Genomic DNA, 15590 nt, shown 5'->3' with positions numbered 1-15590 from the left:
AATACTCAATCTTCAATCCTCAATCCTCAATACTCAATCCTCAATCCTCAATCCTCAATCGTCAATATTCAATCCTCAATACTCAATCCTCAATCCTCAATCCTTAATACTCAATACTCAACCGTCAGTCCTCGTCCTCAATCCACAACCCCCAATACTCAATCCTCAATCTTCAATTCTCAATCCTCAATCCTCAATCCTCAATCCTCGGTCGTCAAACCACAATCCTGAATCCTCAATCCTGAATCCTCAACCTTCAGCCCTCAGTACTCAACAATAAGTTGTCAATCCTCAATCCTCAAGAGAATATCATCAATTCACAGTTTTCAACACTCAATACTCAATCTGCAATCTTCAAATCTCTATCCACAAACATCAATACTCATCACTCAACCCTCAACACTCAGTCTTCAATCCTCAATCCTCAGTCCTCAATCCTCAATCCTCATTCTTCAATCCTCAATACCCAATCCTCAATCTTCAATCCTCAATACTCAATCCTCAATTCTCAATCCTCAATCCTCAATCTTAATCTTCAATACTCAATACTCAATCTTCAATCCTCAATCATCAATCCTCAATCCTCAATCCTCAATCCTCAATCCTCAATCGTCAGTCTTCAATCCTGAATATTCAATCTTCAATACTCAATCCTCAATCCTCAATCCTCAATTCTCATTCTTCAATCCTCAATACCCAATCCTCAATCTTCAATCCTCAATCCACAATCCTCAATTCTCAATCCTCAATCCTCAATCCTCAATCCTCAATCCTCAATCCTCAATGTTCAATACGCAATACCCAATCCTCAAACTTCTATCCGCAATTCTCAATCCTCAATCCTCAATCCTCAATCCTCGATCCTCAATCCTCAATCTTCAATCCTCAATACTCAATCTTCAATCCTCAATCCTCAATCCTCAATACTCAATCCTCAATCCTCAATGTTCTATCCTCAATACGAAATCCTCAATCTTCAATCCTCAATCCTCAATCCTCAATCCTCAATCCTCAATCCTCAATCCTCAACCTTAATCTTCAATCCTCAGTACGCCATCTTCAATCCCCAATCCTCAATCCTCATTCCTCAATCCTCAATCTTCAATACTCAATACTCAATCTTCAATCCTCAATCCTCTATCCTCAATCCTCAATCCTCAATCCTCAATCCTCAATCGTCAATCTTCAATCCTCAATACTCAATCGTCAATACTCAATCCTCAATCCTCATTCTTCAATCCTCAAACCTCAATCCTCAATCCTCAATCCTCAATCTTCAATCCTCAATACTCGAACTTCAATCCTCAATCATCAATCCTCAATCCTTAATCCTCAATCCTCAATCCTCAATCGTCAATCTTCAATCCTGAATATTCAATCTTCAATACTCAATCCTCAATCCTCAATCCTCAATCCTCATACTTCAATCCTCAATACCCAATCCTCAATCTTCAATCCTCAATCCTCAATCCTCAATCCTCAAACTTCAATCCTCAAACCTCAATCCTCAATCCTCAATCTTCAATCTTCAATCCTCAGTACTCAATCCTCAATCTTCAATCCTCAATCCTCAATCTTCAATCTTCAATCCTCAATACTCAAACTTCAATCCTCAATCATCAATCCTCAATCCTCAATCCTCAATACTCAATCCTCAATCGTCAATCTTCAATCCTGAGTATTCAATCTTCAATACTCAATCCTCAATCCTCAATCCTCAATCCTCATTCTTCAATCCTCAATACCCAATCCTCAATCTTCAATCCTCAATCCTCAATCCTCAATCCTCAATCCTCAATCCTCAATCCTCAATCCTCAATACCCAATCCTCAATCCTCAATGTTCTATCCTCAATACGCAATTCTCAACCTTCAATCCTCAATCCTCAATCCTCAATCCTCAATCCTCAATCCTCAATCTTAATCTTCAATACTCAAAACTCAATCTTCAATCCTCAATCCTCAATCCTCAATCCTCAATCCTCAATCGTCAATCTTCAATCCTCAATACTCAATCGTCAATACTCAATCCTCAATACTCAATACTCAATCCTCATTCTTCAATCCTCAATACCCAATCCTCAATCTTCAATCCTCAATCCTCAATCCTCAATCCTCAATCCTCAATCTTCAATCCTCAATCGTCAATCTTCAATCCTGAATATTCAATCTTCAATACTCAATCCTCAATCCTCAATCCTCAATCCTCATTCTTCAATCCTCAATACCCAATCCTCAATCTTCAATCCTCAATCCTCAATCCTCAATCCTCAATCCTCAATCCTCAATCCTCAATCTTCAATCCTCAGTCCCAAATCCTCAATCTTCAATACTCACTCCTCAATCCTCAATCTTCAATCCTCAATACTCAGTCTTCAATCCTCAATCCTCCATCCGCAATCCTCAATCCTCAATCCTCATTCTTCAATCCTCAATACCCAGTCCTCAATCTTCAATCCTCAATCCTCAATCCTCAATTCTCAATCCTCAATCCTCAATCCTCAATCCTCAATCCTCAATCCTCAATGTTCAATCCGCAATACCCAATCCTCAATCTTCTATCCGCAATCCTCAATCCTCAATCCTCAATCCTCAATCCTCAATCCTCAATCCTCAATCCTCAATCTTCAATCCTCAATACTCAATCTTCAATCCTCAATCCTCAATCCTGAATCCTCAATCCTCATTCGTCAATCCTCAACACCCAATCCTCAGTCTTCAATCCTCAATCCTCAACCCTCAATTCTCAATCCTCATTCCTCAATCGTCAGACCTCAAACATCAATACTCAACCCTCGGTCCTCGTCCTCAATCCACAACGCTCAATCCTCGATCCTCAATCTTCAATCATCAATATTCTATCTTCAATCCTCAATCCTCAATCCTCAATACTCAATCCTCAATCCTCAATGTTCTATCCTCAATACGGAATCCTCAACCTTCAATCCTCAATCCTCAATCCTCAATCCTCAATCCTGAATCGTCAATCCTCAATCCTCAATCCTCAGTCCTCAATCCTCAATCCTCAATGTTCAATCCGCAATACCCAATCGTCAATCTTCAATCCTGAATACTCAATCTTCAATACTCAATCTTCAATCCTCAATCCTCAATCCTCATTCTTCAATCCTCAATACCCAATCCTCAATCTTCAATCCTCAATCCTCAATCCTCAATCCTCAATCCTCAATCCTCAATCCTCAATCTTCAATCCTCAGTCCCAAATCCTCAATATTCAATACTCACTCCTCAATCCTCAATCTTCAATCGTCAATACTCAGTCTTCAATCCTCAATCCTCAATCCTCAATCCTCAATCCTCAATCCTCATTCTTCAGTCCTCAATACCCAATCCTCAATCTTCAATCCTCAATCCTCAATCCTCAATTCTCAATCCTCAATCCTCAATCCTCAATCCTCAATCCTCAATCCTCAATGTTCAATCCGCAATACCCAATCCTCAATCTCCTATCCGCAATCCTCAATCCTCAATCCTCAATCCTCAATCCTCAATCCTCAATCCTCAATCCTCAATCCTCAATCCTCAGACCTCAATCCTCAATCCTCAATCGTCAATCTTCAATCCTCAATACTCATTCTTCAATCTTCGATACCCAATCCTCAATCCTCATTCCTCAATCCTCAATCCTCAATCTTCAGTCCTCAGTCCCAAATCCTCAATCTTCAATACTCACTCCTCAATCCTCAATCTTCAATCCTCAATATTCAGTATTCAATCCTCAATCCTCAATCCGCAATCCTCAATCCTCAATCCTCATTCTTCAATCCTCAATACCCAGTCCTCAATCTTCAATCCTCAATCCTCAATCCTCAATTCTCAATCCTCAATCCTCAATCCTCAATCCTCAATCCTCAATCCTCAATGTTCAATCCGCAATACCCAATCCTCAATCTTCTATCCGCATTCCTCAATCCTCAATCCTCAATCCTCAATCCTCAATCCTCAATCCTCAATCTTCAATCCTCAATACTCAATCTTCAATCCTCAATCCTCAATCCTCAATCCTCAATCCTCATTCGTCAATCCTCAACACCCAATCCTCAATCTTCAATCCTCAATCCTCAACCCTCAATTCTCAATCCTCATTCCTCAATCCTCAGACCTCAAACATCAATACTCAACCCTCGGTCCTCGTCCTCAATCCACAACGCTCAATCCTCGATCCTCAATCTTCAATCATGAATATTCTATCTTCAATCCTCAATCCTCAATCCTCAAAACTCAATCCTCATTCCTCAATGTTCTATCCTCAATACGGAATCCTCAATCCTCAATCCTCAATCCTCAATCCTGAATCGTCAATCCTCAATCCTCAATACTCAGTCCTCAATCTTCAATCCTCAATACTCAATCTGCAATCCTCAATCCTCAGTCCTCACTCCTCAATCCTCATCCTTCAATCATCAATACCGAATCCTCAATCTTCAATCCTCAATACTCAATCGTCAATCTTCAATCCTGAATACTCAATCTTCAATACTCAATCCTCAATCCTCAATCCTCAATCCTCAATCCTCAATCCTCAGACCTCAATCCTCAATCCTCAATCGTCAATCTTCAATCCTCAATACTCAATATTCAATCCTCAATCCTCAATCCTCAATCCTCAATCCTCATTCTTCAATCTTCAATACCCAATCCTCAATCCTCAATCCTCAATCCTCAATCCTCAATCTTCAATCCTCAGTCCCAAATCCTCAATCTTCAATAGTCACTCCTCAATCCTCAATCTTCAATCCTCAATATTCAGTATTCAATCCTCAATCCTCAATCCGCAATCCTCAATCCTCAATCCTCATTCTTCAATGCTCAATCTTCAATCCTCAATCCTCAATCCTCAATTCTCAATCCTCAATCCTCAATCCTCAATCCTCAATCCTCAATCCTCAATGTTCAATCCGCAACACCCAATCCTCAATCTTCTATCCGCAATCCTCAATCCTCAATCCTCAATCCTCAATCCTTAATCCTCAATCCTCAATCTTAAATCCTCAATACTCAATCTTCAATCCTCAATCCTCAATCCTCAATCCTCAATCCTCATTCGTCAATCCTCAACACCCAATCTTCAATCTTCAATCCTCAATCCTCAACCCTCAATTCTCAATCCTCATTCCTCAATCCTCAGACCTCAAACAGCAATACTCAACCCTCGGTCCTCGTCCTCAATCCACAACGCTCAATCCTCGATCCTCAATCTTCAATCATCAATATTCTATCTGCAATCCTCAATCCACAATCCTCAATACTCAATCCTCAATCCTCAATGTTCTATCCTCAATACGGAAACCTCAACCTTCAATCCTCAATCCTCAATCCTCAATACCGAATCCTCAATCTTCAATCCTCAATCCTCAATCGTCAATCTTCAATCCTGAATACTCAATCTTCAATACTCAATCCTCAATCCTCAATCCTCAATCCTCATTCTTCAATCCTCAATACCCAATCCTCAATCTTCAATCCTCAATCCTCAATCCTCAATCCTCAATCCTCAATCCTCAATCCTCAATCTTCAATCCTCAGTCCCAAATCCTCAATATTCAATACTCACTCCTCAATCCTCAATCTTCAATCCTCAATACTCAGTCTTCAATCCTCAGTCCTCAATCCTCAATCCTCAATCCTCAATCCTCATTCTTCAGTCCTCAATACCCAATCCTCAATCTTCAACCCTCAATCCTCAATCCTCAATTCTCAATCCTCAATCCTCAATCGTCAATCCTCAATCCTCAATCCTCAATGTTCAATCCGCAATACCCAATCCTCAATCTTCTATTCGCAATCCTCAATCCTCAATCCTCAATCCTCAATCCTCAATCCTCAATCCTCAATCCTCAGACCTCAATCCCCAATCCTCAATCGTCAATCTTCAATCCTCAATACTCAATATTCAATCCTCAATCCTCAATCCTCAATCCTCAATCCTCATTCTTCAATCTTCAATACCCAATCCTCAATCCTCAATCCTCAATCCTCAATCCTCAATCTTCAATCCTCAGTCGCAAATCCTCAATCTTCAATACTCACTCCTCAATCCTCAATCTTCAATCCTCAATATTCAGTATTCAATCCTCAATCCTCGATCCTCAATACTCAATCCTCAATCCTCATTCTTCAATCCTCAATACCCAATCCTCAATCTTCAATCCTCAATCCTCAATCCTCAATCGTCAATCCTCAATCCTCAATCCTCAATCCTCAATCCTCAATCCTCAATGTTCAATCCGCAATACCCAATCCTCAATCTTCTATCCGCAATCCTCAATCCTCAATCCTCAATGCTCAATCCTCAATCCTCAATCCTCAATCTTCAATCCTCGATACTCAATCTTCAATCCTCAATCCTGAATTCTCAATCCTCAATCCTGAATCCTCAGACTTCAAACATCAATACTCAACCCTCAGTCCTCGTCCTCAATCCACAACCCTCAATCCTCAATCCTCAATCCTCAATCCTCATTCTCCAATCCTCAACACCCAATCCTCAATCTTCAATCCTCAATCCTCAATCCTCAATTCTCAATCCTCAATCCCCAATCCTCAGACCTTAAACATCAATCCTCAATCCTCAATATTCAATCCTCAATACTCAGTCTTCAATCCTCAATCCTCAATCCTCAATCCTCAATCTTCAATCCTCATTCTTCAATGCTCAATACCCAATCCTCAATCTTCAATCCTCAATCGTCAATCCTCAATTCTCAACCCTCAATCCTCTATCCTCAATCCTCAATCCTCAATCCTCAATATTCAATCCGCAACACCCAATCCTCAATCTTCTATCCGCAATCCTCAATCCTCAATCCTCAATCCTCAATCCTCAGTCTTCAATCCTCAATACTCATTCTTCAATCCTCAATCCTCAATAGTCGGTCCTCAATCCTCAATCGTCAATCTCCAATCCTCAATAGTCAATCTTCAATCCTCAATCCTCGATCCTCAATCCTCAGTCCTCAATCCTCATTCTTCAATTCTCAACACCCAATCCTCAATCATCAATCCTCAATCCTCAATCCTCAATTCTCAACCCTCAATCCTCAGTTCTCAGTCCTCAAACCTCAATCCTCAAACCTCAGCACTCATCCTCAATACTCAATCCTCAATCCTCAATCCTCAATCCTCAATCTTCAATCCTCAATACCCAATCTTCAAACCTCAATCCTCAGTCCTCAATCTCCAATCCGCAATGCTCAATCCTCAATCTTCAATCCTCAATCCTCAATATTCAATCCGCAACACCCAATCCTCAATCTTCTATCCGCAATCCTCAATCCTCAATCCTCAATCCTCAATCCTCAGTCTTCAATCCTCAATACTCATTCTTCAATCCTCAATCCTCAATAGTCGGTCCTCAATCCTCAATCGTCAATCTCCAATCCTGAATAGTCAATCTTCAATCCTCAATCCTCGATCCTCAATCCTCAGTCCTGAATCCTCATTCTTCAATCCTCAACACCCAATCCTCAATCATCAATCCTCAATCCTCAATCCTCAATTCTCAACCCTCAATCCTCAGTTCTCAGTCCTCAAACCTCAATCCTCAAACCTCAGCACTCATCCTCAATACTCAATCCTCAATCCTCAATCCTCAATCCTCAATCTTCAATCCTCAATACCCAATCTTCAAACCTCAATCCTCAGTCCTCAATCTCCAATCCTCAATGCTCAATCCTCAATCTTCAATCCTTAGTCCTCAATCCTCAATCCTCAATCCCCAATCCTCAGACCTTAAACATCAATCCTCAAACCTCAGCACTCATCCTCAATACTCAATCGTCAATCTTCAATACTCAATACTCAATCCTCAATCCTCAATCCTCAATCCTCAATCCTCAATCTTCAATCCTCAGTCCCAAATACTCAATCTTCAATACTCACTCCTCAATCCTCAATATTCAATCCTCAATACTCAGTCTTCAATCCTCAATCCTCAATCCTCAATCCTCAATCCTCAATCCTCATTCTTCAATGCTCAATACCCAATCCTCAATCTTCAATCCTCAATCGTCAATCCTCAATTCTCAACCCTCAATCCTCAATCCTCAATCCTCAATCCTCAATCCTCAATATTCAATCCGCAACACCCAATCCTCAATCTTCTATCAGCAATCCTCAATCCTCAATCCTCAATCCTCAATCCTCAGTCTTCAATCCTCAATACTCATTCTTCAATCCTCAATCCTCAATAGTCGGTCCTCAATCCTCAATCGTCAATCTCCAATCCTGAATAGTCAATCTTCAATCCTCAATCCTCGATCCTCAATCCTCAGTCCTCAATCCTCATTCTTCATTCCTCAACACCCAATCCTCAATCATCAATCCTCAATCCTCAATCCTCAATTCTCAACCCTCAATCCTCAGTTCTCAGTCCTCAAACCTCAATCCTCAAACCTCAGCACTCATCCTCAATACTCAATCCTCAATCCTCAATCCTCAATCCTCAATCTTCAATCCTCAATACCCAATCTTCAAACCTCAATCCTCAGTCCTCAATCTCCAATCCTCAATGCTCAATCCTCAATCTTCAATCCTTAGTCCTCAATCCTCAATCCTCAATCCTCAAACCTCAATCCTAAACCGTCAGTCCTCGTCCTCAATCCTCAGCCCTCATTCCTCAATCCACCATCTTCAATCCTCAATACTCAATATTCAGTCCTCAATCCTCAATCCTCAATCCTCAATTCTCAATCCTCAATCCCCAATCCTCAGACCTCAAACATCTATACTCTACCCTCAGTCCTCGTCCTCAGTCCACAACACTCAATCCTCGATCCTCAATCTTCAATCATCAATATTCAATCTTCAATCCTCAATCCTCAATCCTCAATACTCAATCCACAATCCTCAATGTTCTATCCTCAATACGCAATCCTCAATCTTCAATCCCCAATCCTCAATCCTCAATCCTCAATCCGCAATCATCAATCTTAATTTTCAATCCTCAGTACGCAATCTTCAGTACTCAATCCTCAATACTCAATCCTCAATCCTCAATCCTCAATCCTCAATCTTCAATACCCAATACTCAATCTTCAATCCTCAATCCTCAATCCTCAATCCTCAATCCTCAATCTTCAATCCTCAATCGTCAATCTTCAATCCTCAATACTCGACCTTCAATCCTCAATCCTCAATACTCAATACTCAACCCTCATTCTTCAATCCTCAATACCCAAACCTCAATCTTCAATCCTCAATCCTCAATCCTCTATCCTCAATCCTCAATCTTCAATCCTCAATCCTCAATCCTCAATCCTCAATCCTCAATCCTCAATCTTAATTTTCAATCCTCAGTACGCAATCTTCAATACTCAATCCTCAATCCTCAATCCTCAATCCTCAATCCTCAATCCTCAATCCTCAATCTTCAATACCCAATACTCAATCTTCAATCCTCAATCCTCAATCCTCAATCCTCAATCCTCAATCTTCAATCCTCAATCGTCAATCTTCAATCCTCAATACTCGACCTTCAATCCTCAATCCTCAATACTCAATACTCAATCCTCATTCTTCAATCCTCAATACCCAAACCTCAATCTTCAATCCTCAATCCTCAATCCTCTATCCTCAATCCTCAATCTTCAATCCTCAATCCTCAATCCTCAATCCTCAATCCTCAATCTTCAATCCTCAATACTCAATCTTCAATCCTCAATCCTCAATCCTCAATACTCAATCCTCAATCCTCAATCCTCAATCGTCAATCCTCAGTCCTCAATCCTCAATCCTCAATCCTCAATCTTCAATCCTCAATCCTCAATCTGCAATCTTCAATCCTCAATCCTCAATCCTCAATCCTCATTCTTCAATCCTCAATCCTCAATCCTCAATCCTCAATCCTCAATTTTCAATCCTCAATACTCAATCTTCAATCCTCAATCCTCAATCCTCAATCCTCAACCCTCAATCGTCAGTCTTCAATCCTCAATATTCAGTCTTCAATCCTCAATGCTCAATCCTCAATCCTCAATCCGCAATCTTCAATCCTCAATACTCAATCTGCAATCTTCAATCCTCAATCCTCAATCTTCAATCCTCATTCTGCAATCCTCAATCCTCAGTCCTCAAAGCTCAATTCTGAATCCTCAATCCTGCATCCTCAATCTTCAGCCCTCAGTCCTCAACAACCAGTTGTCAATCCTCAATCGCCAATAGAATATCCTCAATTCACAGTTTTCAATACTCAATACTCAATCTGCAATCTTCAAATCTCTATCCACAAACATCAATCCTCATCACTCGACCCTGAGCTCTCAGACCTCAATGTTCAATCCTCAATCCTCAATTCTCAACCTTCAATCCTCAATACTGAACTTTCAATCCTCAATCCTCAATCCTCAATCCTCAATCCTCAATCCTCAGTAATCAATCCTCAATCTTCAATACTCAATCGTCATTCCTCAGCCCTCAATCCTCAATCCTCAATCCTCGTTCCTCAAGCCCCAATCCTCAACCCTCAGTCCTCATCCTCAATTCTGAATTCTCAATCCTCAATTCTCAATCCTCAATATTCAATCCTCAATAATCAATCACCAATCCTAGATCCTCAATCCCCAATCCTCAATCCTTAATCCTCAATCTTCAATCCTCAATCCCCAGTCCTCAATCTCAAATCCTCAATGCTCAATCCTCAATCTTCAATCCTCAGTCCTCAATCCTCAATCCTCAATCCTCAAACCTCAATCCTCAACCGTCTGTCCTCGTCCTCAATCCTCAGCCCTCAATCCTCAATCCACAATCTTCAATCCTCAATACTCAATATTCAGTCCTCAATCCTCAATCCTCAATCCTCAATCTTCAATCCTCAATCCTCAATCCTCAATCCTCAATCCTCATTCTTCAATCCTCAATACCCAATCCACAATCTTCATTCCTCAATCCTCAATCATCAATTCTCAATCCTCAATCCTCAAACTTCAATCCTCAATGCTCAATCCTCCATCCTCAATCCTCAGTCCTCAATCCTCAACCCTCAAACCTCAACCCTTAACCGTCAGTACTCGTCCTCAATCGTCAGCACTCAATCCTCAATCCGCAATCTTCAATCCTCATTCTTCAATCCTCAATATCCAATCCTCCATCTTCAATCCTCAATCCTCAATCCTCAATTCTCAATCCTCAATCCTCAGTCCCCAGTCCTCAAACCTCAATCCTCAACCCTCAGCCCTCATCCTCAATCCTCAACCCTCAATCCTCAATTCTCAATCCTCAATCCTCATTCCTCAATCCTCAATCCTCAATCCTCAATCTTCAATACCCAATACTCAATCTTCAATCCTCAATCCTCAATCCTCAATCCTCAATCCTCAATCTTCAATCCTCAATCGTCAATCTTCAATCCTCAATCCTCAATCCTCAATCTTAATTTTCAATCCTCAGTACGCAATCTTCAATACTCAATCCTCAATCCTCAATCCTCAATCCTCAATCCTCAATCCTCAATCTTCAATACCCAATACTCAATCTTCAATCCTCAATCCTCAATCCTCAATCCTCAATCCTCAATCTTCAATCCTCAATCGTCAATCTTCAATCCTCAATACTCGACCTTCAATCCTCAATCCTCAATACTCAATGCTCAATCCTCATTCTTCAATCCTCAATACCCAAACCTCAATCTTCAATCCTCAATCCTCAATCCTCTATCCTCAATCCTCAATCTTCAATCCTCAATCCTCAATCCTCAATCCTCAATCCTCAATCTTCAATCCTCAATACTCAATCTTCAATCCTCAATCCTCAATCCTCAATACTCAATCCTCAATCCTCAATCCTCAATCGTCAATCCTCAGTCCTCAATCCTCAATCCTCAATCCTCAATCTTCAATCCTCAATACTCAATCTGCAATCTTCAATCCTCAATCCTCAATCCTCAATCCTCATTCTTCAATCCTCAATCCTCAATCCTCAATCCTCAATCCTCAATTTTCAATCCTCAATACTCAATCTTCAATCCTCAATCCTCAATCCTCAATCCTCAATCTTCAATCCTCAATCGTCAATCTTCAATCCTCAATACTCGACCTTCAATCCTCAATCCTCAATCCTCAATCCTCAATCCTCGTTCCTCAAGCCTCAATCCTCAACCCTCAGTCCTCATCCTCAATTCTGAATTCTCAATCCTCAATCCTCAATCCTCAATATTCAATCCTCAATAATCAATCACCAATCCTAGATCCTCAATCCCCAATCCTCAATCCTTAATCCTCAATCTTCAATCCTCAATCCCCAGTCCTCAATCTCAAATCCTCAATGCTCAATCCTCAATCTTCAATCCTCAGTCCTCAATCCTCAATCCTCAATCCTCAAACCTCAATCCTCAACCGTCTGTCCTCGTCCTCAATCCTCAGCCCTCAATCCTCAATCCACAATCTTCAATCCTCAATACTCAATATTCAGTCCTCAATCCTCAATCCTCAATCCTCAATCTTCAATCCTCAATCCTCAATCCTCAATCCTCATTCTTCAATCCTCAATACCCAATCCACAATCTTCATTCCTCAATCCTCAATCATCAATTCTCAATCCTCAATCCTCAAACTTCAATCCTCAATGCTCAATCCTCCATCCTCAATCCTCAGTCCTCAATCCTCAACCCTCAAACCTCAACCCTTAACCGTCAGTACTCGTCCTCAATCGTCAGCACTCAATCCTCAATCCGCAATCTTCAATCCTCATTCTTCAATCCTCAATATCCAATCCTCAATCTTCAATCCTCAATCCTCAATCCTCAATTCTCAATCCTCAATCCTCAGTCCCCAGTCCTCAAACCTCAATCCTCAACCCTCAGCCCTCATCCTCAATCCTCAATCCTCAATCCTCAATTCTCAATCCTCAATCCTCATTCCTCAATCCTCAATCCTCAATCCTCAATCTTCAATACCCAATACTCAAACCTCAATCTTCAATCCTCAATCCTCAATCCTCTATCCTCAATCCTCAATCTTCAATCCTCAATCGTCAATCCTCAATCCTCAATCCTCAATCCTCAATCTTAATTTTCAATCCTCAGTACGCAATCTTCAATACTCAATCCTCAATCCTCAATCCTCAATCCTCAATCCTCAATCCTCAATCTTCAATACCCAATACTCAATCTTCAATCCTCAATCCTCAATCCTCAATCCTCAATCCTCAATCTTCAATCCTCAATCGTCAATATTCAATCCTCAATACTCGACCTTCAATCCTCAATCCTCAATACTCAATACTCAATCCTCATTCTTCAATCCTCAATACCCAAACCTCAATCTTCAATCCTCAATCCTCAATCCTCTATCCTCAATCCTCAATCTTCAATCCTCAATCCTCAATCCTCAATCCTCAATCCTCAATCTTCAATCCTCAATCCTCAATCCTCAATTCTCAACCTTCAATTCTCAGTCCTCAGTCCGCAAACCTCAATCCTCAAACCTCAGCACTCATCCTCAATCCTCAATCCTCAATCCTCAATCCTCATTCCTCAATCCTCAGACCTCAAACATCAATACTCAACCCTCAGTCCTCGTCCTCACTCCACAACGCTCAATCCTCGATCCTCAATCTTCAATCATCAATCTTCAATCTTCAATCCTCAATCCTCAATCCTCAATCCTCAATACTCAATCCTCAATCCTCAATGTTCTATCCTCAATACGGAATCCTCAACCTTCAATCCTCAATCCTCAATCCTCAATCCTCAATCCTCAATCGTCAATCCTGAATCCTCAGTCCCCAGTCCTCATTCTTCAATCCTCAATACTCAATCTGCAATCCTCAATCCTCAGTCCTCACTCCTCAATCCTCATTCTTCAATCCTCAATACCGAATCCTCAATCCTCAATCCTCAATCCTCAATCCTCAATCCTCAATCCTCATTCTTCAGTCCTCAATACCCAATCCTCAATCTTCAATCCTCAATCCTCAATCCTCAATTCTCAATCCTCAATCCTCAATCCTCAATCCTCAATCCTCAATCCTCAATGTTCAATCCGCAATACCCAATCCTCAATCTTCTATCCGCAATCCTCAATCCTCAATCCTCAATCCTCAATCCTCAATCCTCAATCCTCAATCCTCAGACCTCAATCCTCAATCCTCAATCGTCAATCTTCAATCCTCAATACTCAATATTCAATCCTCAATCCTCAATCCTCAATCCTCAATCCTCATTCTTCAATCTTCAATACCCAATCCTCAATCCTCAATCCTCAATCCTCAATCCTCAATCTTCAATCCTCGGTCCCAAATCCTCAATCTTCAATACTCACTCCTCAATCCTCAATCTTCAATCCTCAATATTCAGTATTCAGTCCCCAATCCTCAATCCTCAATCCTCAATCCTCAATCCTCATTCTTCAATCCTCAATACCCAATCCTCAATCTTCAATCCTCAATCCTCAATCCTCAATTCTCAATCCTCAATCCTCAATCCTCAATCCTCAATCCTCAATCCTCAATGTTCAATCCGTAATACACAATCCTCAATCTTCTATCCGCAATCCTGAATTCTCAATCCTCAATCCTCAATCCTCAATCCTCTATCCTCAATCTTCAATCCTCAATACTCAATCTTCAATCCTCAATCCTCAATCCTCAATCCTCAATCCTCATTCTCCAATCCTCAACACCCAATCCTTAATCTTCAATCCTCAATCCTCAAGCCACAATTCTCAATCCTCATTCCTCAATCCTCAGACCTCAAACATCAATACTCAACCCTCAGTCCTCGTCCTCAATCCACAACGCTCAATCCTCGATCCTCAATCTTCAATCGTCAATATTCAATCTTCAATCCTCAATCCTCAATCCTCAATACTCAATCCTCAATCCTCAATGTTCTATCCTCAACACGCAATCCTCAACGTTCAATACTCAATCCTCAATCCTCAATCCTCAATCCTCAATCGTCAATCCTCAATCATCAATACTCAGTCCTCAATCTTCAATCCTCAATACTCAATCTGCAATCCTCAATACTCAGTCCTCACTCCTCAATCCTCAATCTTCAATCCTCAATACTCAATCTTCAATCCTCAATCCTCAATCCTCAATCCTCAATCCTCAATCCTCAATCCTCAATCCTCAATCCTCAATCGTCAACCTTCAATCCTCAATACTCAATCTTCAATCCTCAATCCTCAACACTCAATACCCAATCCTCATTCTTCAATCTTCAATCCTCATTCTTCAATCCTCAATACCCAATCCTCAATCTTCAATCCTCAATCCTCAATCCTCAATTCTCAACCTTCAATTCTCAGTCCTCAGTCCGCAAACCTCAATCCTCAAACCTCAGCACTCATCCTCAATCCTCAATCCTCAATCCTCAATCCTCATTCCTCAATCCTCAGACCTCAAACATCAATACTCAACCCTCAGTCCTCGTCCTCACTCCACAACGCTCAATCCTCGATCCTCAATCTTCAATCATCAATCTTCAATCTTCAATCCTCAATCCTCAATCCTCAATCCTCAATACTCAATCCTCAATCCTCAATGTTCTATCCTCAATACGGAATCCTCAACCTTCAATCCTCAATCCTCAATCCTCAATCCTCAATCCTCAATCGTCAATCCTGAATC

The sequence above is a fragment of the Calliopsis andreniformis genome, chromosome 11 (genome assembly GCF_051401765.1).
Source record: "Calliopsis andreniformis isolate RMS-2024a chromosome 11, iyCalAndr_principal, whole genome shotgun sequence".
Classification (NCBI taxonomy): Eukaryota; Metazoa; Arthropoda; class Insecta; order Hymenoptera; family Andrenidae; genus Calliopsis; species Calliopsis andreniformis.
The sequence above is the reverse complement of the archived record's forward strand: the minus strand, read 5'-3'. Positions refer to the sequence as shown.